At 42.7% G+C, this 25343-nt stretch overlaps 1 protein-coding gene across 3 annotated transcripts in view; it reads right to left on the bottom strand.

Moving 5' to 3' along the window:
- Positions 1 to 19526, bottom strand: part of SGSM3 (small G protein signaling modulator 3) — a 34078-nt gene extending 14552 nt beyond the window's left edge. For 2 of the 3 annotated variants that reach the window (XM_065944455.1, XM_065944463.1), the window contains exon 1: positions 19405 to 19526. The gene's annotated coding sequence lies outside the window, so the exon portion shown is untranslated. The remainder of the gene's footprint in view (positions 1 to 19404) is intronic. The other variant, XM_065944483.1, reaches the window with a different exon arrangement.
- Between the last annotated feature and the right edge of the window lie 5817 nt (positions 19527 to 25343).

Raw genomic sequence — 25343 nt, 5'->3', positions numbered from 1 at the left:
CAAAAGGAAGAACACACAGATCAATCAAACAGAAGAGGTGATCCAGAAACAGACCCACACATGTGGTCAATTAAAGTTATGAATTGAGTTATACCCCATAAAAAGGTATGCTGAGGTTCCATCCCTCAGTACCTCAGAATGTGACCTTATTTGGAGACTGGGTCTTTGCGGATTTAACCAACTTAAGGTGACCTCATTAAGGTGAGCCCTAATCCATTATATCTGATGCCTTTTAAAAAGGGGGAATTTGAACATAGATATAAGAGAGAGATGATATGAAGAGATGGAAGAACACCATGTGGAGCACAGACTGGAATTATGGTATAATAAACCAAAGAACGCCTGGGGTTACTAGAAGCTGGAAGAAGCAAGGAAGGATCCTCTCCTACAGGTTTCAGAGTGAGCATAGCCTTGCTGACACCTGATTTCAGATTACTGGCCTCCAAAACTGAGAGACAATATTACTGTTGTTCTAAGTCACTCAGTTTGTGATACTTTATTATGGCAGCCCTAGGAAATGAATTAATTTTCAACAAAAATACAAATGCAATTCAATGGAAAAAGGACAGTCTTGTCAACAAATGGGCCTAGAAAAACCACTACAAAACTTCTAAAAGAATGGACTTCCCTAAGCAGTCCAGTGGTTGAGAGTTCGCTTGCCAGTGCAGGGGACATGGGTTCAACCCCTGGTCAGAGAAGATCCCACATATCAGGGAGCAATTAATCCTGTGTGCCACAGCTATTGAAGCCTGTGCACCCAGAGCCCATGGTCCGCAACAAGAGACGCCTGTGTGCCTCAACTACAGAAAGTCCACACACAGCTACGAAGACCCAGTGCAGACAAAAATTAAAAAAAAAAAAAAAAACAATTCTAGAAGAAAACAGGAGAAAATATTTGTGACCTTGGTTATGCAAAGATTTCTTAGCTATTACACTAAAAGCATAATATATAAAAGAAAACATTTGATTAGATTATCAGAAGCCACAGATGGTAGAAAATATATCTGCATCACACATTTGATAAAGAACGTGTAACCAGAGTATAAGGAATTCTCAAAACTCAGTAAGCTGGAAACAAACAATCCAATTAAAAAAGAAAATGGGCAAAAGATTTGAATAGAAGCATTACCAAAGATACATAGATGACAAACATCCAGAAAGATACACAACACCATGAGTCATTAAGGAAGGCAAATTAAAACCACAATGAGATTATTACCACACACACATTAAATAGCTAAATTAAAAAACAAGCCGCCACCACCACCTGACAATATCAAGTGCTGATGAAGATTCAGAGCAACTAGAATTCTCACTTATTGCTGGTGGGAATGCAAAACGGTACCACAATTTTGGAAGAGCGCTTGGCAGCTTCTTATAAAGTTAGACATATACTTACCATATAACCCAACCAACCCATTTCTAGGTATGTTTATCTAAGGGAAATGAACCTTTTGTTTACACAAAAACCTGTGTGAAAAGGTTTGTGGCAGCTGCAACCGCCAGAATCTGAAAACGCAAATATCCTCTAACTGGTGAATGGATGGATAAAGAATTGTGGCACATCTATGTAAATAAAATACCACTGAACACTCAACACAGATGAATTTTCTTTTTTTTTTTTTTTAATTTTTATAGTAGGCCCTTGTTGGTTACTTCGTTTAAATATAGCAGTGTGGTACCCACTAATCCCAAACTCCCGATCTATCCCTACCCTCCAGTCTACCTCATTCTCTAAATCTGCAAGTCTGTTTGTTTTGTAAATAAGTTCATTTGTATCATTTTTTAAGGTTCTACACATAAGCAGTATCATGTATTTTTCTTTCTCCATCTGACCTACTTCACTTAGTATTGTAATCTCCCGGTCCACCCAGGTTGCTGCAAATGGCATTATTTCATTCCTTTTTATGGCTGAGGAGTATTCCATCGTATATATAAACCATAGTTTTATCCATTCATCTTTCAATGGACATTTAGGTTACTTCTATGTCTTGGCTACTGTAAATAGTGCTGCTATGAACACTGGGATGCTCATACCTTTTCAAATTAAGGTTTTCCCCAGGTATATGCCTTAGGAGTGGGATTGCTAGATCATGAAGTAACTAGTTTTTTAAGGAACCTCAATACTGTTTTTCCATAGGGGCTGTACCAATTTACATTCCCATCAACAGCGTAGGAGGTTTCCCTTTTCACAACACCCTCTCCAGCATTTATTACTTGTAGCCCTTTTAAAGATGGCCATTATGACTGGTCATATCTTTTTTCCTTTTCATTTTATTTATGGAATTCTCAAGGCAAGAATACCGAAGTGGTGTGCCATTTCCTTCTGCAGTGGACCATGTTTTGTCGGGCTCTGACTAGAAGGGACATATCCTTCAGCCACTCCATGGAGCCAGACGAAATGCCTGGTGTCCCGGTTGTCCCACTGCTGGTCCTCGTTGAGGATGTAAACCTTCACCACTTGTCAGTCAACATGCCGCCTGGGTTTTTCAGTAGTCATGTACAGATGTGAGAGTTGTACTATAAGGAAGGCTGAGCACTGAAGAATTGATGCTTTTGAACTGTGGTGCTGGAGAAGACTCTTGAGAGTCCCTTGGACTGCAAGGAGATCCAACCAGCCCATCCTAAAGGAAATCAACCCTGAATATTCGTTGGAAAGGCTGATGCTGAAACTGAAGCTTCAATACTTTGGCCACCTGATGCAAAGAACTGACTCTTTGGAAAAGACCCTGATGCTGGGAAAGACTGATGGCAGGAGGAGAAGGGGACGACAGAGGATGAGATGGTTGGATGGTACCAGTGACTTGATGGACAGGAGTCTGAGCAAACTCCGGGAGCTAGTGATGGACAGGTAAGCCTGGCACACTGCAGTCCATGGGGTCACAAAGAATAGGACACAACTGAGCAACTGAATTGAACTGAACTGAACAGCTTCACTGGAAGCAGAAGCCTGGGGCAGGTGCTGGGAAAGGACCCGCTCCAGTTCAGCGGCATCACTGACTCAATGGACATGAGCTTGAGCAAACTCCGGGAGATAGTGACAGACAGGCAAGCCTGGTGTGCTGCAGTTCATGGGGATGCAAAGAGTCAGACACAACGTAGCAACTGAACAATTCTGACTGGTGTCAAGTGATACCTCACTGTAGTTTTGATTTGCATTTCTCTAATCATTAGTGATGTTGAGCATCTTTTCAGGTGCCTATTGACCATCGGTTTGTCTTCTTTGGAGAAATATCTATTTAGGTATTTTGCACATTTTTGATTGGGTTTTTTTGTTGTTGTTATGGAGTTGTATGAGCTGTTTGCATATTTTGGAAAAAATTAAGCCCTGAAAAGTCACATCATTTGCAAACATTTTCTCCCATTCCGTAGGTTGTCTTTTCATTTTATTTAGGGTGTCCTTTGCAGTGCAAAAGCTTGTAAGTTTCATTAAGTCCCATTTGTTCATTTTTACTTTTATTTCTCTTGCCTCGGGAGCTAATAAAACACTGGTACAATTTATTAGAGAGCTTTAATTTTTAATGGTGAGGGTGGAATTCTAACTGTAGTGAGTCGAACCAGGAACAGAAGAAAAATGGAGTAGATCATGAAGATAAGATGTGATTTCAGCCATTTAAAATGTATATAATACACACACATTGAAGGTAATATAAAAAGAATATACCTGGGTTAAGTGTTAGGAGTATGGGACTTACTCATTTTGATTTTCGATGTTCTCTTTTTTGAAAAAGTACAGAGGTACTGTGTTTAAAAATAATTACACACCAAAAAAAAAAAAAATTACATATCAAAACTTGCACACAAATGTTCACAACAGCATTATTTATAATAGTCCAGAAGTGGAAACAATTCAAATGCCCATCAAGTGATGAATGGATAAACAAAATGTGGCATACCAATACACTGGAATATTATTCATTCATAAAAGGTAATCAAGTACTGACACGTGCCAACATGGAGGAGCTTGCCAGGCTCCTCTGTCCATGGGATTTTCAAGATAAGAGCATGGGAGTGGGTTGCCACTTCCTCCTCCAGGCGCTCTTTCTGATTCAGGGATTGAATCTGCGCCTCCTGTGTCTTCCTGCATTGGTAGGCGGATTCTTTACCACTGAGCCACCTGGGAAGTCCTGGTATATCCATACATTGGAATATATTATTCTTCCTAAAAACGAATCAAGTATCTACACATGTGCCAACACGGTTGAACCTTGAAAACATGCTCAGTGAAAGAAGTCAGTCACAAAAGATCACACAACATGTAATTCTATTTATATAAAATGCTCAGAATAGGTAAATCCAGAGAGACAGACGGTAGATTAGTGACTGCCAGGGGCTGGAGAGAGGGGGAAATAGGGAAGTACTGCTAGTGGATACGCAGTTTCTTTTGGGGTGATGAGAGTATTCTGGAATTAGACAGCGATGGTTACACAAAAGTGAATACTCTGGAAACCTCTGAATTGTATACTTTAAAAGGGTAACTTTTATGGTACATGAATTATATCTCAATTTTAAAAGATTACAGTTTAAGTACAGAACACTGAGGAATAAGAACGTGTTCTCAGCCTCCAACTAATAAAAATAACTGAGGGTGGGGGGAGAACGTGTTCTCCTTGTGTTTTCTGAGGTCCGCAAATGAAGCCTGAACTTACAGCAGCTATGCAGTTTCTATCTTGCCTTCCTCTTCCTCCTTCCCTCTCAATATTACTTATCACCTCAAACATCCATCTTCAGTGTTCAAACAAAACCAAAGAAAGCAAACATGAAAAAAAGGTGCAAACTACTAGAGATAGTTTATCTGTAACTGTGAAAAGAACTCCTTTCTTTCTCCTTTATAACTAACACTTTACTAAAACTGCTCAGCATGAATCTGATTCTTAGCAGCAGCTGTGAAGTCAGGAACTCCCTGAGCTGCTAAAAGGTCACAAGACTTCCCTCAAAGGTCTAAGTAATCACTGGAAAAAGAACTGACAACACTTAGAAACCAGATTTTCAAGCCTTTTTTTTTTCTTTTTTTTAAAGGCTAAACAAAACCCCCAGGTATCTGTCTTCACATGGGGCTGTAGTAGCTTTCCAGTACAGTGATGTGAAATACTTTCCCTAAAGGAAAAGCTACTAAAAGCAATTTAAAGGAAAAGAGATGCTTATAAACCAGGAGACTGGAAAAGTACATCAATTTGCAGGACAGGCTCTAAGGCAGAAAAACGCTATTTCTGAACCTACTTGTACAGAAATGTCTCCCTGTCCCCTGCGTTTTCTCCACAGCCCGGACGTTTACTTGGTCTCTGCCGTCCTTGAGCTGGGGCCAGGGAGGACCCAGGCTGTCAGAGCCAGCAGCTCCGGTGTGCCTCTTCCCAACACTTCTGGGCCCTTGGCTCTTTTCCACTGAGAACACAAAGGACAGACTTAAGCGGTAGTGGGACGAATGTGAGCCACAGGTCAGAAGACAACCTCGGCAGCATAAACACAGTCACTGGTTTATATTGCGGGAAGGGAAGTTTGGGACTCTCCTCTGAGCTTTCTAATTATACTAACACAACGACGTTAACTGAAATCAAATTTTAAAAGAATTCTGCCACAAGTCTGCCAATTCAGTAAGTCACATTTTCTTCCTAGCTCTCCTCACCTTTGTTTTTTTCTACACACATACACAGTTCTTACATTATAGATTTTGAAATATTTTTCTCTACTGAACATTAAATTACTGGCATTTCCCCAGTAACTATGCAGTCTTTGTTCTGTAATTTACTAATGTAGTCATCTTTTGATAAAATATTTAGGCACCCAACAGCAATATTTGTAATAAGAACAGTATTGTGAGGAACTTGACCTTTGAAGATTTTTTTAAATGGAGTTAATGCATGTTATTCTCCAATTAAAAATAAAAATAAAATGATAAAATGTATGTGTTGTGCTTAGTTGCTCAGTCCTGTCCAACTCTCTGTGATCCCATCTCTGTCCATGGGGGTTCTCAAGGCAAGAATACTGGAGTGGGCTGCCATGCCCTAAAAAAATGTGTCTTTTCTACTTTATAGTGTCAGTTTTGTAAAACAGAAATAAGGACTAGATTAAGAATTATTGGCTAGAGTTTAATATGATGCCACTTGAAGCAAGGTAATTAACCTAATGACCCCTAAAGTGAACCTAAAATTTTATAATACTATGATAATAGCACAGTGGGAAATTACTATTTTAAAGTTGGCTCCAGAATGCTTCTCAGAGACTAGGTTTACCTCTGTTTGGGAAAATATTCTGATAAACTCCTTAAAGGTGGAAGGTAAACCCTGAAGATGAAGATTAGAAAAGGAGAGATCTATCAATTGCCTAGCAAAGGAAATTAATGGAAATTTGGAGGCAGGGGAGAAGAGAAAATAGGGGTTACGGAGGGGAAGGGACAGAGTCCAGGAATGGGTAGGAGCTGCATCATTCAGGACAGAGCAACCTACAAGATAGTATCACACTGCATGTCTGGAAGCAGGGAGGCCTTGGGGGTGGACCAAATGCCTCTTAAAAAACGGGCTCCTGGAGAAGGAAATGGCAACCCACTCCAGTATTCTTGCCTGGAAAATCCCATGGACAGAAGAGCCTGGTAGGCTACAGTCCACGGGGTCGCAAAGAGTCGGACACGACTGAATGACTTCACTAGATCCTGCATGCAGCCAAAATAAATAATTAATTTAAAAAAAAAGGGCAATCCAAAACCCAATTTAAGTTGCGGTTCTTAATTGTAAGGTATTGTCCCTTTGTCTTCCATACCTTCAATAAAGCCTGCTCTACTCATAAGATCCTTAACTGTGAGGAAAAATCAAAGAAAGGTCTGGAAGTAGGGACAATAATGAAAACCTGGTGATGGGTGCTGGCCTTCTCACATACAAGGGATACAGGACTTATGTCCATTTTATTGACACTTCAAGATAAGTGATTTAGACTGATAATGTAATGCAAGTTTTATTAGCTTATTTCTTTGGCATATAAAATAACTACTTTTATATAACTTTTAAATATAAATAATGGGGCTTCCCTGGTGGCTCAGATGGTAAAGCGTCTGCCTGCAGTATGGGAGACCTGGGTTCGATCCCTGGGTTGGGAAGATCTCCTGGAAAAGGAAATGGCAACCCACTCCAGTACTCTTGCCTGGAAAATTCCATGGACTGAGGAGCCTGGTAGGCTACAGTCCATGGGGTCGCAAAGAGTCGGACATGACTGAGCGACTTCATTATATAACTTTTATTTCTGTAAAAACACAAGCGACACTTCAGCAATACTACAGAGTTTAGTTCTCTGACTCTACAGTACTGTTTCCTCACCTTAAATGAGTGCCATCAGTGTTTCTCAGACTGCAGAGTATATTGGGATCACCTAGAGGGCTTCTTGCAGTGTGGGAGACCCAGGTTCAATCCCTGGGTTAGGAAGATCCCCTGGAGGAGGGCATGGCAACCCATTCCAGTATTCTTGCCTGGAGAATTCCATGAACAGAAGAGCCTGGTGGGCTACAGTCCATGGGGTCACAAAGAGCTGGACACAACTATCACTTCAGAGGGCTTCTTACGACCCAGGTTGCTGAGGCCGACTCCCAGAATTTTGATTCTGCAGATCTGGGTAGGGCTTGAGAAGTTGCTGGGTGATGCTGATGCTGCCGGTCCAGGAAATACACTTTGAGAATCGCTGAAGTCCACCTGTTACAGTTTTTTTAAATTTTAGTTCAGATGTGTCTCCTCTAATGCCTTCGCTTCCACCTTCCATGCCCCCTTCCTTCTTTCTCTGACAGAATTAATCACTGTATATACTCCTGCTGTTGTTTCAGTCGCTAAGTCCAGCTAGACTCTCTTTGCGATCCCATGGACTGTATAGCCCAGCAGGCTCCTCTGTCCATGGGATTTTCCAGGCAAGAATACTGGAGTGGGTTCCCATTTCCTTCTCCAGGGGATCTTCCCCATGCAGGGATTGAACCTGCATCTCCTGCACTGGCAGGCGGATTCTTCACCATTGAGCCACCTGGGAAGCCCGCAGCCTACTGTTTCTTATTTCATACTGCAGTTATATTGTGATTTCTGGATGTACTACCTATCTGATGTAGGACAGAGTCCAGCACCTGACCTGTGGCAGGGAGTGGACTGTTTGATGAATGGAGGTGACACTAAACTCCTGGAAGATTCCCCACAAACAACAAGCTCCTTTTTAAGTTCTTGGGCTTGGCCCCTTCTGCTCCTGCTGCTTTTAATGCCTCCACTTCACCTGACTTTTCATTCCTCAAGGCTCTGCTCAGGCATTTCCTCCTCCAGGAAGCTTCCACCACCCACCTTGCTTCTGGTCTGTGTCAGATGCCCCTATTTTTCTCTAATATAACCCACCTATATCATATTTATCTTAATAACAGCCACCATTCACTGCAGGTTTTCTAATCCAATAAGCAAGGTTGGATTAAAACCTTTAGAGGCTCTTCGGTCCAGCAATTTCCACTTCTGGGAATTTATCCTATACTTAAGAAACGTGACTCATACAGAGTAACTCCCTACAGCACAGTTTGTGGCAACAAAACTTTAGGTAGTAAAATATTAGAAAACCTAAATTTCCATCAGCAGGGGACCAGTTAAATAAATTAATACATCTCTATAATGAAATAGTGTGCAGCTATGAAAAAGGATAGGTTGGCTATCTATGCAATGATAGGGAATGATCTCTGAGATATACTGCAAAATGAATAAATCAAGCAGAAAAACAGTGAGAGGAATGGTAAATATTTGTGCAGGAAAAGGGAGGAAATTTTCACATAAATACAAGGCTGTATATGAGAGGAACGAAGTAGCAGATTTTTTTTTACTTAGTAACCTTTTGTACTTTTGAATTCTGAACCATTTTAATGTGAACCTATTTAATGAACCTATTTAATGTTTAAATGAACCTATTTAAACAAATAAGGCTAAACATAAAAAAAAAAAAAGACCTTCAGATAGCCATAGAATAAAAAAGATTAGGGTGCTCCCTATTTAATTCAACATAAAAAATGAGTATGAGGAAGTTCAACAATACTTACAATTTTTCCAAGATGACTTTTGCTATATTAAATGAAACGCCCAGTGTCATGTTCTTTCCATTTTCTCTGTTTTGTCTCTGCTTTATCAGTGCTCAGCACAGGCCTGGTGTACTAAAGGGTCACCCCAACACTGATGACGGGCATTAGATCCACAAAGACATTTCAGTTCTTACCACACATGATCTCTCAGTAGCACTAGCATGCCCTGCACTAATCTCTTCCTTCTTCCTGAAGCACTCACTTTTCAGGTTCAGTGTCATAACCTCAGGGCTTCCTCTGGTCCTTCTGGCTCTCCTTCTTAAGTCTCCTTTCCCAGTTTCACCTCCTCTGCTGCTTCTTAAGGTGCCTTAATGGTCGGTCCTAGACCCTCCCTGGTTCTCTGCACCCTCATTTACTTTATGACGCCAATTTCTATCTCCAGGACACCTCTCTGAACCTCAGGCTGGCATGTACAGCTGCCCACTGGGGCCCTCCTCCACATCCTTCAAATTTACTACACTACAGAACTAAGTTGTCAGCTCCCTTGGAAACCCTGCCTCAGAAAGTTGGCATCACTGCATAGCCACCACTCCTTTCTCCAGTTAGACCTGGGCATTGAAGTCAATGCTGTCCCGGTCTTCCCACCTCCACCCTCCAACTTTTAGGCCTTTCCTAATGTTTTCTGAAACTTCCTTTTTCTCTTCAACCTGCTGCTGCTTTTCAGTTGGGGCTGTGGTCATTCCTCCCCCATCACAGTTATTGTAAGACTCCCACAGGATCTCTCTAGTCTTGCCCCCTGCCCTCCACACCCCATCTACTCTCTACCTTGCACAGAAATCCTTTTAAATGCCAACAATTTTCCTTCTCCCCTAGAATTTTTGGGAAAAAGCCTACATTTGTTAACTTGGCTTATGAGACTGCATGACCTAGTAGTCCCCGCTGACCATTCCAGTCTCATCTCTCAGACCTCAACACTCGTGTGATGCTCTGGCTGTAGCACCCTTCTTTCAGACCTCGGAACCCACCACTTTCTCCTAGGGCAGGCTGCTAAGTGAAGCAAGTACCAAAATATGGAAAGAAAGCCTCAAGACTTGAGCCCCATTGAACATCATGATAAAGAGGCTAGTGGCACTAATCTAGAACTGGCTCCCCCCTTCTAGTCAACCCAATCATGCTTGTTGAAAACATGTTTATTATTCACACTATTGGAAACAGTGTCACACTTTATTTTGGGGGGCTCCAAAATCACTGCAGATGGTGATTGCAGTCATGAAATTAAAAGACGCTTACTCCTTGGAAGGAAAGTTATGACCAACCTAATCAGCATATTAAAAAGCAGAGACATTACTTTGCCAACAAAGGTCTGTCTAGTCAAGGCTATGGTTTTTCCAGTGGTCATGTATGGATGTGAGAGTTGGACTGTGAAGAAAGCTGAGCACAGAAGAATGGATGCTTTTGAACTGTGGTGTTGGAGAAGACTCTTGAGATTCTCTTGAACTGCAAGGAGATCCAACCAGTCCATCCTAAAGGAGATCAGTCCTGGTTGTTCATTGGAAGGACTGATGCTGAAGCAAACTCCAATACTTTGGCCACCTCTTGTGAAGAGCTGACTCATTGGAAAAGACCCTGATGCTGGGAGGGATTGGTAGGCAGGAGGAGAAGGGGACGACAGAGGATGAGATGGCTGGATGGCATCACTGACTCGATGGACATGAGTTTGGGTAAACTCCAGGAGTTGGTGATGGACAGGGAGGCCTGGCGTGCTGCGATTCATGGGGTCGCAAAGAGTCGGACACGACTGAGCAACTGAACTGAACTGACTCTTCATCTGCCTAGTGAATAAAGACATCCAAAAGTCTCAGCTGCCTCCTCCCAAACTGGCATTAGCAAAAGAGCAAAACGACCTAGGAACCAACTCCATTCTGTGCTCCACTCCCACAGGCTTGCAGCTGGGCTGCTTCCTCATCCCTGAGTCAATATTTTCTTTGTGATCAAAGATAGTGTTCCTTTAGGCAAGATTTAGGCCTGACTGCGTAAGGCAGAGATCAGACTGAAAACAGAAGAGGGAAGCAGGATCCGCCCTCCAGAACTCCACAAGCCCAGGTACACCTTCCCTTTCCTGCACGGCAGTACCAGGTCAATGAGGCTCTCCTGTGCTGATTCCGCACCAGGCCCATTCTCTCCAGGTCCTCCTGTAAACTAACCATCCAGGGTCATCTGGGCACTTCCTGGGTACATCCCAGGATCATTCCCCTAAGATTTACGGCCTGGAAGCACCTGGACTGTGGCAAGGAAAACAGAACCAAGGCAGTGCATGGATCTTGTCAATCCTACCACCAGGGCTAGGGAGCAACACCCGCCTTAAAAGTAAAATGAAGCAAATTAATGGGTAGCTAACCTTAACTCAACATTCAGGCAGCTCTAGCAAAATGTAGACAAGAGTTTTTGAGGAAAATAAAGCTCCTTGAGGGCTGACTGACAAAAAAAAAAAAGAGGGGGACATTTAAAAATTTAAAGTTTTATATTAACAATAGAAGCTTAGGGCACTTAAAAGAAACAGATCATAAATACAGTTAACTAAGTCTCTATTCCTCATGTAATTAAACCACAGAAGTAAAAAAAACAAAGTCACTTATTTGGCCACACCACCTATATTATTACTGGGAATTTTTCATTTGCAGAGATGAAAACACCTCCCTACTAATTCTAAAGTATGATAATCCAGTCCTATGTACTTTGTGGCAGTCAGCAGATGGAGAGAGAACGAAAGAAAGAAAAATAACATTTATTAAGCATTTATCCATACTTACTAAGCACTCTTCATTTTAAACTTGAACCCGGGGCTCAGAGAGGTTAAGCATCTTGCACCAAGCATCAGTGAGTCAGAAGAGACTCCTAAGCGGTCCCTCTCTACCACGCTGACCAGCACAGCTGAGTGTCAGTCCCACAGCACAGTGTTCTGGGAAGACCTTGAAGCCCCTTGCGCGTGTGTAAAAACATGCACCTATACTTGGGCACAGAGCCCAGGGGGAGCCAGGCAGGGTCAAAACGTGACACAGCAACTGTACTAAGAAACATAAATTTTTTTTCAAAGTTTTTTTTTTTTTTTTTTGGTTTGCACCATGTGACCTGTGGGATCTAGTTCCTTGACCAGGAATTGAATCCATACCCTCTACAGTGGAAGCATGGAGTCTTAATCAGTGAACCACAGGGGAGCCCTGAGAAACAGGAATTTTTATGAAAATTCCAAATTAAATACAAATTAGGAGAGAATCCCCATACTACAATCTGCACCTACATTTAGAGATCATTAGCTTCTTTAGTACCGGGTGTGGGACAAACACTCATAACAGAGTCATGTATGATGGAGTTAGAAGAATCCTTTGTGTTCATCTCCCTCTTACTTTTTTCAAAAGAAAGAAACTGAGCAAGGTGTTGGTAAAGCTCTGATTCCTTCTAGAGGCTCTAGGAGAGAATTTATTTTCTTGCCTTATGTAGTTTCTAGAGACTGTCTGAATTCTTTGGCTCAAGGCCCCTCATTAACCTTGGTGTAAAAATCTTTCTAAAAAAAGTGCCTTACTAAAGAAACTGAGGCCAAAGAGGTCAAAAGACTAATTTAAAGCCATACAGTAGTGAGACAGCTGGACCAGAAGCTAAGTCTTCTATTTCCACTACCCCACCTCAAACTGAATCAAAAACTTGGGAACAACTTGGGAACAGGCAAACAGGCACTCAGATCAGCAGCAGCATCACTGGAAATTCTGGGAAAGACGTCAGAGGAAGCTGTCATCCTGCTGTTGTAAAACATCAGTTAGGCAGACCATACCTTTCCTGCCTTTAATGGCCTGCCTTCCATTAAATAATCTGCAATATTTTTGGCAGTTCTTTATATCTCATACTTAATAACTGCCGATTTCAACAACCAGGTCCCTACACCAATTCCTGCATCATAGGAAATGACCCGACCATGTAGAACCAACACTGAAACTGAAACCAACACTGACCAGCTGGCCTTGTCCAGCTCCACACCAGTCCTCCTCAGGTTCTGACCACGCTGCTCTTGTCCTGACCAGGAAACAAGCTACCGGAGTTACTTATCTTCACTGTTGCTCAGCAACTTCATTCCTGTTTCGCCAACCTGACAGATGCTTCTGCAGTGCTTTCAAGCCTTTCCCGTGTTTCTTCAGGCCCACCGCCGCTCCCTTGTTGCCAGCATTCCCAGCTGATGGCCTGGTTTCCAGTCTTCACAAAGCCCTGGTCACTAGGCTTAGCTTCCTCCACGTCCTCCTTCGCCCAGCAACACTGCTCAGTTTTCACCTTTTCCTCTTTCACTCGTCCTCTCCTCTCGGGGGAGAAGTAGCCTCCCTCTCTTCCAGGAGTCAGGAGGAGTCAGGAGGCTGACTCCTCCACCCACAAGACCTTTCAGTCCACCTCCCTGACAGCATCTTCAATCTCTTCCTCCTCTCCACTGGCTTCACGTCTGTTGCACACAGTACTCAGATCTCCTGTATCCTTAAGTAAAACAAACCACAACAAAGCCGTTCTCCCTGGACCCGCTCAAGTCTCCTACTCCTCTGTCTCTTTTTCCCTGCCTCACTGCCATAGTTTCAAAAGCAGAATAGAATTCTGCTCCCATGTCTCACCAGTCAGCTCATACTTGAAGCTGCTTCTCTTACCACTTAGACTTTCTAAGGTTTCCAGTGGTTTCCTTGTCACCATATGGAATCCTCTTCCTTTGGCCTCATTTCCTTAAACTCCCTGCAGCATTTGAATCTGCTGACTTACATGGATTCCTTAAAGCTGTTCTCCTAGGACACTGACTACACGGGTTCTTCTTCTCTACTTGCTTCTAGGCAGGCTCCTCTTCTTCCTCCAGACTCCCCCAAAACATTCCCCAAATTGGTCTTCTCTTTTTTAATCCACTCCTAATGGAACTGGGGAATCCATTTCTGTCCCTATTGGGGATTCAGCTCTCACTGCCATACAGATAAGCTATAAATCTCTATCTGTAGTCATGACGACAGTCCTGCTATCTCCAACTTCCTGTTGTTGGATGACTTCAGTTGACTTACCCCATAAAAGATCAAATCTGTATTTCTCACATAAATCTATTTTTATTCCATCCCAGATGATTCTTTTGATTTTCTATTTCTTCTTCAGGACACTCATATTCTAACTTTAGGGTAATTTCTGGCTCCTACGTTTCTTTTGTTCCCAACACTGACTGAGTTGCAAAGTTTATTGATTTTACCTTTAAAATATTTCTAGGTATCTCATGACCCAGACCTGGCCACTTTTCAGGGCCACCGTAAAAGTCTCCTAACAGGTTTCCGTGTCTCCAGACTCCCCATCCATCCATTCATGTTAAACAAACACTAGACTAATATTTCCTGAAGCACAGCCCCAATTACCTGGTTCTCCCCTCATCTTCTTCAGTGTTTCCCAATCTACTTGTTGGGTCGGCTCTTGTTTTCCCTTCACATATTCTCCCTGCTGTCTCAACATGCTTCTGTATCCATATTGCTCCCTCTGCTTAGAAAGCCACCCCCCATTTCCAAATGTCCAGAGTCTACCAGTCTTTCAGTGCTCAGCTTAAATGACACTCCTGTGAAACTTCCCCTAGTCCTTTCTCTCAACATTTATGTTTTGTGTTGAAGAACTATTCATTCATTCAACATACATTTATTGAGTGCCGACTATGTGCCAGGCAGTGTTCTAAGTGATGAGCAATAATCAAAACAGATAAAAGTCTCTTTTTTCCAGGGTATGGCATTCTTGAGGGGAAACAGGTGATTAAAAAAATAAGAAACCATTGGACTTCCCTGGTGGTACAGTGGCTGGGAATTCACCTGCCATTGCAAGAGACATGAGTTCAATCCCTGGCCCAAGAAGACTCTACAAGCCTCAGAGCAACTAAGCCCATGCAGTGCATCTACTGAAGCCCCCACACCCTAGAGCCTGTGTTCCCCAACAAGAGAAGCCACAGCAGTGAGAAGCCCGCGTACCACAAGGAAGATAGTTCCCACTCGCTTAAACTAGAGAAAGCCTGCACAGCAACCAAGACCCAATGCAACCAAAAATAAATAATTTAAAAAAAAGAAGAAACCACACTGAATGCCTGGTGATGAGTAGCACTGCAGAGTAAAATGAATAAGGAAAAGGACCAGGCAATTTCAAGAAGTTGCTATTTTAAAGCAGGTGTTTAGGGAAGGCTCAATGAGAAGAGGATGTGAAGAAGCTAAGGCGCTGGGTGAAGCAGGGGTGTGGGGTGGAGACAATAGGAAATCAGGCTGGCACTGTGGGGAAGGCAAGAACAGTCTGTTCTAGAACAATCTCTAGGGCCCAGAGTCTGGAGACTTAGATTTCAAACAGAGAATCACTGTCTCAGAGTTGAGGAGAACTTTACAGATCATTCAGTACAACTACCCATTAGATTATTAAACACCTTTATTACAACTCTCAGGTAGCCATCTTGTCACCACTTCCTCACCTTAAGTGGGCATAATACTAATATACAGGATGGTTGTGAAAACTGAGTTAACATATATAAAATTCTTACAACTATGCCAAGTCTATAGTAAACACTCAATAAACACTAGCTATTATTGAGTGGTGGGAGTAGGAGTAATTACCCCAATTTTAGAGACGAGCAAAATGAAGCATTGGGAAGTTATATTACTTGTGTTAAGTTTTCAAAATTTAAAGTGGTAGAGCCAGAATTTGAACTTTTGTAGGTGCTAATTACTACATCCTACTGACTTCAAAAGTGGAACAAAAGGTGGTATTTGGACTTTAACCCTATAACCTCAAGTCACACAAATTAAGGATATTTACAAATGAAATTCAAACACAAGAAGAGGGAAATCATCTGTTGCTTCATGTCTTTAGAATATTAGCTGGGAGGCTAACTAGAAATCAAGGAAGGCCAGAACAGTTGTATGATTTTGTTAAGGAAAAAAAAAAATCTATTAGTCCTAATTGGAAATCAAGCCTTGCCCAAGAATAAGCCTGCTGATACCTGGGTTGGAGCTTTCAATCTCATTTCTCATGTTACTCTTACTGGTAAAGGTATGTAATGATGCCAAAGAAATTAACTTCCCAAAACAATTCACAACATTAGCAGGAAAAAAAAAAAAAACCTACATCACAATTAGAAAAAGCAGAGATGTGTTTATAACTAGAAAAGAGGAATAATATTAGAAGTGAAAACAGTTATCAGCTAACTGTACCTATGGAAAAGAGGTGAATGTCTCTGTTCTAAATTGTGAGCATAAATTACAAGCCTAAATGTTCAAAAAGGGGAGGTGACTATATGTGTACTATTTCAAACAATGGTGTCTTCAAAAATCAGTTCTTAAACCACACCGATGGTCACTCACTACTTCAATCTCACTGTGCTGCTGGGAGTATGAACAACTCCCAAGTACTAAACAACATCCTATGAGATATTCACACCACAAACATCTAACGATCACTGTTTCAGAAGAGAGGAGTGAGGTGGTGGAAAACACAAAGCCCTGCTTTCACAGAGCTGACACTGTACAGACGTATAAGGAAGAAATTAAGGCTCAGTTGCCAGGCCTGTCAGACTCTAAAGCCTATACTGCATGTTTCAACTGTATCATCTCACACTGGCGAGATACACCTTCTCCTAAAAATCCACACCTGACCATGCAGTCCTGATACCACTGTCTGCAACAACTTAGGCTTTCTCTCTGTTGGCAGTCCAGTGTCCCTTTCTTAGTGAACTGTTCCTCCCCCACTCCCAGAAGCAAAGACTGCCTGGTCAAAAGTTAACATATATTGACTCATATGAAATTCTTTTTCTCCCTCATTAGGTCCTAAACTCTCTCAGAACAAGAACCATATCTCAGCCTCTTTTTAAGTCTAGAAGATGGTAAATGCAGTAGGTATTTAATCAAGGGCTGAGTGGAGTTCATGAGAACAATTTTAATAAAGTAAACGGTGGAGGCCAGCCTGAAAGGAACTAAGGACTAAAGGGAAGAGAAGGACATAGAGTTTGCTTTTTTTAATGAACAAATCTAGAAAGGAAACAGATGGAGAAAGACAGCACTGTGAAGAAGTAACGTGGCCACAGTAAAGGCGGCCTTTTTTTTTTCTTTTTAAGAAAAATGAGAAAGATTTGAATGTATGTGTTGGTAGGGTAGTACAGAGCAGTACAAAGACCAGAGGTGTCAGCATTAGCGACTTGAATTTGCATTCTGGCCCTGTCACTACATCTACAGACCACTTAACCTCTGTACTTCAATTCACACACATATAAAATGACAGTGAGAACACCTGCACCTCACTGTGACAGTTACAGCATAAGCAAACAGAGGACATTCAATAAGTGGGACTGATCATTATTACCTATGTGGACGCCTGGACTCTGGTGTTCTAAACCTCCCACATAGTTTGTGCTTTAGTCCAGATCTCCTGTCTCACTCTACATGTAATATGCGATGGCAAAGACACAGGGTCCTTATTTCGCCTGTGTGTGCCACCCTCCATGCTATTCCTCTTCCTCGTGACACACTGCATGAGTTCCTGAATGGCTCCTGTGGAAAATCAGTGATGTCACCAGCTAACGAAGAGAGACAAACTGAAGAATAAGCAGATGACACTGGCTTTATATTATCAAATGTATCAGATTTTGAGCTCCTGCCAAAACATTCATTGAGAACTGGGAAGAGAGAAACCAAAAACACAAACACACAGAACATTGTTTAAGTTTCAAAGCCATCAAGGTGTCCCCAGCATCCACTCTGGGTACAGAAAGAAGGCAATATGATAAAACATGATCCCTGAGGTCCTTTAGCAGTATTTTACTCTGATGTCAGATTCATTATAAGTTCCCCAAATCACAAGATTAGTATTTAAATAATTTTTGTTCACAGTCATTTATTTTGTCGTGCCATGCAGTTTGTGGGATTTTAGTTCCTTCACCAGGGATTGAACCCCGGCCCTCAGCAGTGAGAGAGTGGAGTCCTAACCACTGGACTGCCAGAGAAGTCCCTACAGCCATTTAAAGTTAATGCTCAAAAAAAAAAAAAAAGAAAGTTAATGCTCATGGGTTGTGTTCACCTGTTACCTATATCTGGTCAAGAGAAACACCCTACCTCAGTCCTCTCTCCCAGATGTCACTTCGCCATGCTTAACAAGGTATATGGAAGTGGGCAAAAGCCCAGGTTAATGTAATAAGTAATGATGAAAAGGCTACAGGCACCTGGGATTATCAAAATACAGGAAAGATGTCTTTTATTAGAATCAATTACCAGCTAATCAAGGACCACAGAAATAAATGTGTAAAACAAAAAATACAACTATCACTTAGCGTTCAAAGACAACTGGAAGATGGAAAAGAGATGAGGAAAAGCAGCAAGAAGTACATGTGTTATCTACAAACTTAATCACAAACAATCACAAAAGCTACAAGTAACCAAGTCGAGGCTGAAAATTCAGTTTTTGTGAAACAGGGTCTGATTAGGAACTTGAGTTTACCACGGAAGAATAATAAAAAAGGGTAAAGAATATTCCAGACAGCTCTAAACATCTCACCAGAAAGCAAAAAAAAAATAAAAATTAAAATTAAAAAAAGCCCGAAACCCACCACAAATCGCATAGGCAGCACAAGACTGGAAACATGGTAACAGTCATTCGTCACTGAAAAGAAGCTTCAAATCATCCTTCCCCCCCGTATAAAAAGCATCTTGAATCATTATTCCATGGGAATAATTTTCAAAATTCCAATCCTAACCACACAGGCTGATCCCGGATAATACGTGCCTCAGTGTCTCCAGTGTTAGAAAACGCATAATACGGTGAGTTCTGAGTCTGACCAGAATCTAAGCTTGTTCTGACCCCAGACCTGAATCTTCAACGTCAAGTTACAAGTCACACCTGAGGAAGTCTTTGCTGCGGTAAATGTATCCGAGGCTGCCGTTCCTTCAAAGAAAAGGGCCCCGGCGTGAGGTGCGGTTTCTGTAAATTGCTCCCAGCGGCGGGAGGGGCTGTATTGGGGCTCCAGCCCCCAGAGCACTTCAGCTCGGGCGCCGGGGCCCCCCACTTCTCGCTGGGCCGGCCAGGGGGTTTCCCGACCCCGGGAGGCCACCCCCGCCCCGAGCACCGTCCTCGCCTCGCAGGCCCCGCACCGGACCTCAGCAAGCTCGCCACTGGAGACCGCCGGCCTAGACCCCCACCCTGTGCGCCTGACGAGCGAGGGCCCGGCCGGCCCGCGCGGCAGCGCCTCCCGGCTTCTCTGCCCGTCCATCTGCCAGTCCGTGCGTCAGTCGGTCTCTCCATAGCCCCCGCGTCTCCACCAGGGGTGCATGTGTGGGCGCCGGGCCCCGCAGACCCAGCGGGTCGCCACCAGCCTCTCGCTCGGCACTCACCTGCCCCGCGGGGGATGTCCAGCTGCCTCACCGCCGCGCGCTGTCGCCTCCACGGTGCCAACCCTGTTCTGACTCGCGCGGCTCGGCCCCTGTCAGCGCTCGGCTGCGCCACCACGCACGCGCGCCGGGCAGAGCCGACGGTCGCGGGGCATTCTGGGGGCTGTAGTCTTTTGGGTCCGCTGGGCGGGAGGGGCGGCGGGGTCTGCCAGCCTCTGGACCCGGCATACCAAGCTCTTTTCGAAACCGACCGTGCGTCTTCCAGCGTACGTAGGGCTGGGAGGTGTGACCTTCGAAGCCCAGTTTTGGCCTGGCGAGGCCCACTTAGCCTCTCCTCTGCACTGCAGCCTGAGGAGTTAGGGGAATGGGGTGGGTCTGTGGTCAGGCTGAGGGATAGACGCTGCAGGGCTGTGGGAAGGAGCGGCTTACTTGATATTCATTTTTTAAATATTTAAGCGCCTTCTTTATGGGTGTACAAACCAGTCCTAGACCAGTCTGACCCACTCACACAATTCACAAGCCTTGGAAGGAGTCACAAATTCTAACAAATTGGTTGAGGTCTTTCGGGCATAATACAGTGAGGGTGTAGTCAGAGGTCTGAATTCCAGTCTTATAAACCACGTTAATGTTTGGCTCACCCATAAAATGAGAACGTGAACCTATGGTTGTTGTGAGAACTGATTGTTATTTGAGAAAATGTTAAAATACAGTATGACTGAACAGTCCATGACGGTAGCTGGGCCCATCTCCATTTGATACCCAGGTCCCAGTTGACATCAGGCTCTAGTTTTAAAAAAATAAAGCACTTCCCATGTTTTAGAAAGGTCACCAAAAACTACAACAGAATTACAGAAATATTTCTCTAGAAACTTCACCCTACTCGGAAGAGGAAGACAATTTAGCTTTAGAGCTGCTTATTAAACTAAGCTCAAATTTCTAAGGGTATTCCAAGGTGGGAATGATGCAGTGAATTAATGGGAACCACAGATGAAGTATACAAAACACAAGGCATTCTCAGTCATGACCTCATGGTATTATGCTCACTTTACAAACCACTTTCATGTTATTCACAACACTCCTGTGGTAAAAGCGGGGCAAATTTTATGCTTAAAATTTTACAGAGAACTTGGCCAAAATCATAAGAACTGGTAAGTGGCTGAGGAACTGCAGAAACAGAGGGTCAACTTTAAAGTTATATGTGGACTTTCAACCACACAGAGGTCAGTGCCCCATGTGCTTCAAGGGTCAACTGTCCTTGGCCCTGGCACTGTTCTCATTACAGCTTTATGACGTCCTGTCTGAGGGGTAACTTTCCCATAGTTTTAAACCTCTCAGTGCCCTAGAGGCATATCAATGAAAGGATACATCATTTGTGGATGGAAACGACTTTTGAAGCATTCATGGCTCCAGGCTCCCTCTCAACCTCATCTGTGTCTCCTTTGATAAGAACTTATTATTTCCTAGGAAACTCCCATGGGGAAAGTCCTGTACTTACAAGAGGGGTCTGCAGTAGCTTCCAAGTACTCCTTTGAGCCCTTCCTTCCACACCAGCTTGGGCTGGGAGTCACCTGGCCACAACTTCTGGCTCACTATAGAGGAAGGCCCACTACCACCACAATGTAAGAGAACTTTCAGCACAAAATAAGGCATTAGAATCTGAAAGGGCAGCTCTGACTGGCTTTTCTAAGGCCAGAGGACCTTGTTACACAAGAGGGCCTCCTGTTTCGTGCCACTCAAAGGTCTCATTTGACCTTCTGTCCAATAGTCACTAACAGATCAGCTCATCCTTTGAAGTGCTCATGTTGAAATCTGGGCCAGAAATCCAACTCAGTTCCTTCTTGAGTTTATACATTTCATGATTATACTTTTCACCAGGGCAAATGATCACCCATACTCATCACTTAAACCATCCCCCATGCAATCCTCTTAAAAAATCTGGCCTCTAAGAATCTTTCTGTACAATACACAGCACTTAATGAGGTAAGCATAAGGTCACACCAGATCCAGAATTGAAAATCCAAATTTTGCTTTTACTTCTAGTTATGGTGGTGCTCGTGGTAAAGAACTTGCCTGCCAGTGCAGGAGATATAAAAGATTAGGGATTGATCTCTGGGTCGGGAAGATCCCCTGGAGTAGGAAATAGCAACCCACTCCAGTATTCATGCCTGGAGAATTTTATGGACAGAGGAGCCTGGTGGGCCTACAGTCCATAGTGTCACAGAATCGGACACAACTGAAGTGACTTAGCACATACACACGTTCAGAAATAGCTAAATTTTGTGTCCCTTAGACCACATCTCTAGTAAAGAACATACCCTGTAAGTAATGTATATGAATTCCAGTATTTTTAATCTTTTTTTCTTTGATGGCACCACGTGACTTGTGGGATCTTAGTTCCCCAACCAGGAATTGAACCTGGACCCTTAGCAGTGAGACTGCAGAGCCCTAACCTGTGGACCACGAGGGAATTATGAATTTCAGTATTTTTAAAATGTATCATGACTAAATATAATTTCTGCTCCAGACTGAGTCCTGGAACAGAAAAAGGTTATTAGCTAAAAATTAAGGATTTTTAATATATCAAAATTGGTTAATAACTGTGAAATGGTACATACAATATTAAGGGAAACAAATCAGTATATATAGAAACTCTACTTTATAAGCAGTTTTCCTGTAAATCTAAAACTTTTCTAAAATTTAAATAAAAATTCCATTCAAAACTTGAAAGAAGAATGCACAGAAGCAAAAAGAAAATATAAAACACCTAGGAGTAAGTCCGAATAAGGAGGTAAAAGACCTATTCTTGCAAAACTATGACTCTGCCGAAAGAAACTGAAGATGACACAAACAGATGGAAAGATATACCATGTTCATGGATTGGAAGAACATTGTTATAATGACCATACCCAAGGGAATTTACAGATCCAATGCAATCCTTATCAAAATATCAGTGACATTTTTCACAGAACTAGAACAATTTGCATGGAAACACAAAAGAGCCCAAATAGCCAAAACAATCCTGGGACAGAACTAAACTGGAGGTATTATACTCCCTAATTTCAAACTTTACTGCACAGCTACAGTCATCAAGACAGTATAGTACTGACACAAAACCAGAGCCGTAGGTCAACGGACAGAACAGAGAGCCCAGAAATTGTCCACTCATGTGGACAATTAATCTACGACAAAGGAGGCAAGAATATAAATGGGGAAAAGACAGCCTCTTCAATAGTGTTGGGAAAACTGGATAGCTACATGCAAAAGCATTAATAATGAGTACTGGTGAGGACGTGGAAAAAAGGGAACCCTTGTGCACTGTGTATGGGGAATGTAAATCGAGGCAGTCACTATAGAAAACAATATGGAGTTTCCTTAAAACATTAAAAATAGAACTACCATATGATCCAGCAATTCCACCTCTAATTAGAAAAGATATGCAGCCCTATGCTGATTACATTTTTATTTATATTTGGCTATTTTAGTCATATTTTGGCATATGGAAGCAACCCAAGTGCCCATCAGTAGGTGAGTAATGATGATGTGGTAGACACAATGGGATATTACTCAGAATGAAATCTTACCATTTGCAACAACATTGATGGTTTTGGAGGTTACTATATGAAAAATTGATGCTTTTGAACTGTGGTGTTGGAGAAGACTCTGGAGAGTCCCTTGGACTGCAAGATCCAACCAGTCCATCCTAAAGACCAGTCCTGGGTGTTCATTGGAAGGACTGATGTCCTTGGAAGGACATCATTGGAAGGGCTGAAGCTGAAACTCCAGTACTTTGGCCACCTCATGCGAAAAGGTGACTCATTGGAAAAGACACTGTTGCTGGGAGGGATTGGAGGCAGGAGGAGAAGGGGACAAAGGAGGATGAGATGGCTGGATGGCATCACCGACTTGATGGGCAGGAGTTTGAGTAAACTCTGGGAGCTGGTGATGGACAGGGAGGCCTGGTGTGCTGCGATTCATGGAGTCACAGAGTCAGACACGACTGAGCGACTGAACTGAACTGAACTGATACTCAGTGAACTAAGTCAGCAGACAAATATTGTATGGTTTCACTTATATCTGGAATCTAAAAACAAAAAAAACAACAGAAACAGAGTCACAGAGAACAATCAGGTGGTTGCCAGGAGGGAGGGGGTGAGGAGAGAGAAGTAAGTGACAGAAGTTAAGAGGTACAAACTTCCAGTTGCAAAATAGGTGAGTCATGGGTATGAAATGTACAGTGTGAGGAATATAGTTAAGAAATGTGTAATATCTTTTATGGTGATAAATTATAATTAGACATTGTGGTGATCACTTTGAAATGCATAAAAATATCAAATCAATGTTGATTAACAGGAACTAACATAGTGTTGTAGGACAATTATATTTCAAAAACAAACTCATAGGAAAAACATGACTTTGGTTACCAGAAGTAAGGAGTGGGAGCAAGAACTGGTTGAAAACAGTCAAAAGGTATGTCTTTGGACTTCCCTGGTGGTCCAGTGGTTAAGACTGTGCTTCCATTACATGGGGCACAGGTTCAACCCCTGGTCTGGGAAGTTTTGCATGCCAACCAGTTCAACCCTGCCCCTGCTCCCCGAAAAATGTACAAACTTCCAAAGAACTAGGAGTATATTGCACATGATAAATATAATTAGCACTGTGTACGTGCGCACTTAGTCATGTCTGACTCTTTGTAACCCCACAGACTGTGGCCCACCAGGCTCCTCTGTCCATGGGATTTCCCAGGCAAGAATACTGGAGGGGGTTGCCATTTTCTTCTACAAGGGATCTTTCTGACCAGGAATCAAAAATGAGTTTACTTCGTCTCCTGCACTAGCAGGTGAGTTCTTTACCACTGCAACACCTGGCAAGCCATAATTAACACTGCTGTATGTTATATATGAAAGCTGTTGGAAAAGTAAATCCCAAGAGTTCTCGTAAGAAAAATATTTTTAATTAAAAATTAGTTTACTAAGCTTATTGTGAGATCATTATGCTGTACACCTTAAAATTATACAGTGCTGTATGTCAATTATACCTCAATGAAACTGGAAGGAAAAAAAAAAATCCCCTTAAACTCATTATCCAAGAAACCACACTTACTATTTCATTATGTAGCTTTCTAGTCTTTTCTTTTTAAACTTTTTACTATTCATTTTTTATGTTGACATGTCCTCCATTCTCTGGTTGGTTCAAGTTTAGGATGCACTCACCCCCGGTAGGCACACCAAACCAACAGCAGCATCGAGTCTCAGCCTGTTCCCCAACTAACTACCGAGAGAGGAAGGCTGGCGAGCTCTCCTGGGCTTGGAAAGGAAAATGACATTCTCTGAGTCCTGTCTTCACGTCAGACCCTGGGTTTACATCACTGTTCTGGAGGCACCTAACCTCTGTGCTTCCACTGCAGGACACCAGGCTCTCCCGGCTATCATGAGATTTACCATCGGCCAGGGAAAGAGGGTGTGACTGCCCAGGTGTCTGACTGCAGCTGGCCCCACAGCCTGCCCACATCCTGATTTCCGGATGGTTCAGATCCTGGGGTTTCTTGCATCACTGGTTAACTGAATTCAATCTAATCTTCGAGATGCCATGTTCTCTCCTCAGACAACCTGCCACCCATCCAAATGTCTTAAATAAAAATGTTAAAATAGCAAACTGCACTTGAGTGTATCACAAGTATATAAAAATAAAACCAAAAGAGGATGAGAAAAAGGAAATCCGCCCACTCCAATAGCCCAGAAAGGAAAACCAGCCAAACCACAGATCACTAGCAATCAGAATTGTCAGAACAAGACTGGCATTCTATTTCCTTATTTGCTATGAGGAAATCTATTAACTAAAACCCATGGTGTCCAACATCCCCCCGGTGTGTGGTATGTACTAGCTCTCAGATTACAGATGCTCTGATAGTACCTGCTTCCTCTCTGGCAGCCCGTACTAGAGAA

The sequence above is a fragment of the Muntiacus reevesi genome, chromosome 1, assembly GCF_963930625.1.
Source record: "Muntiacus reevesi chromosome 1, mMunRee1.1, whole genome shotgun sequence".
In the NCBI taxonomy this organism is placed as follows: domain Eukaryota; kingdom Metazoa; phylum Chordata; class Mammalia; order Artiodactyla; family Cervidae; genus Muntiacus; species Muntiacus reevesi.
The sequence above is the reverse complement of the archived record's forward strand: the minus strand, read 5'-3'. Positions and strand labels throughout refer to the sequence as shown.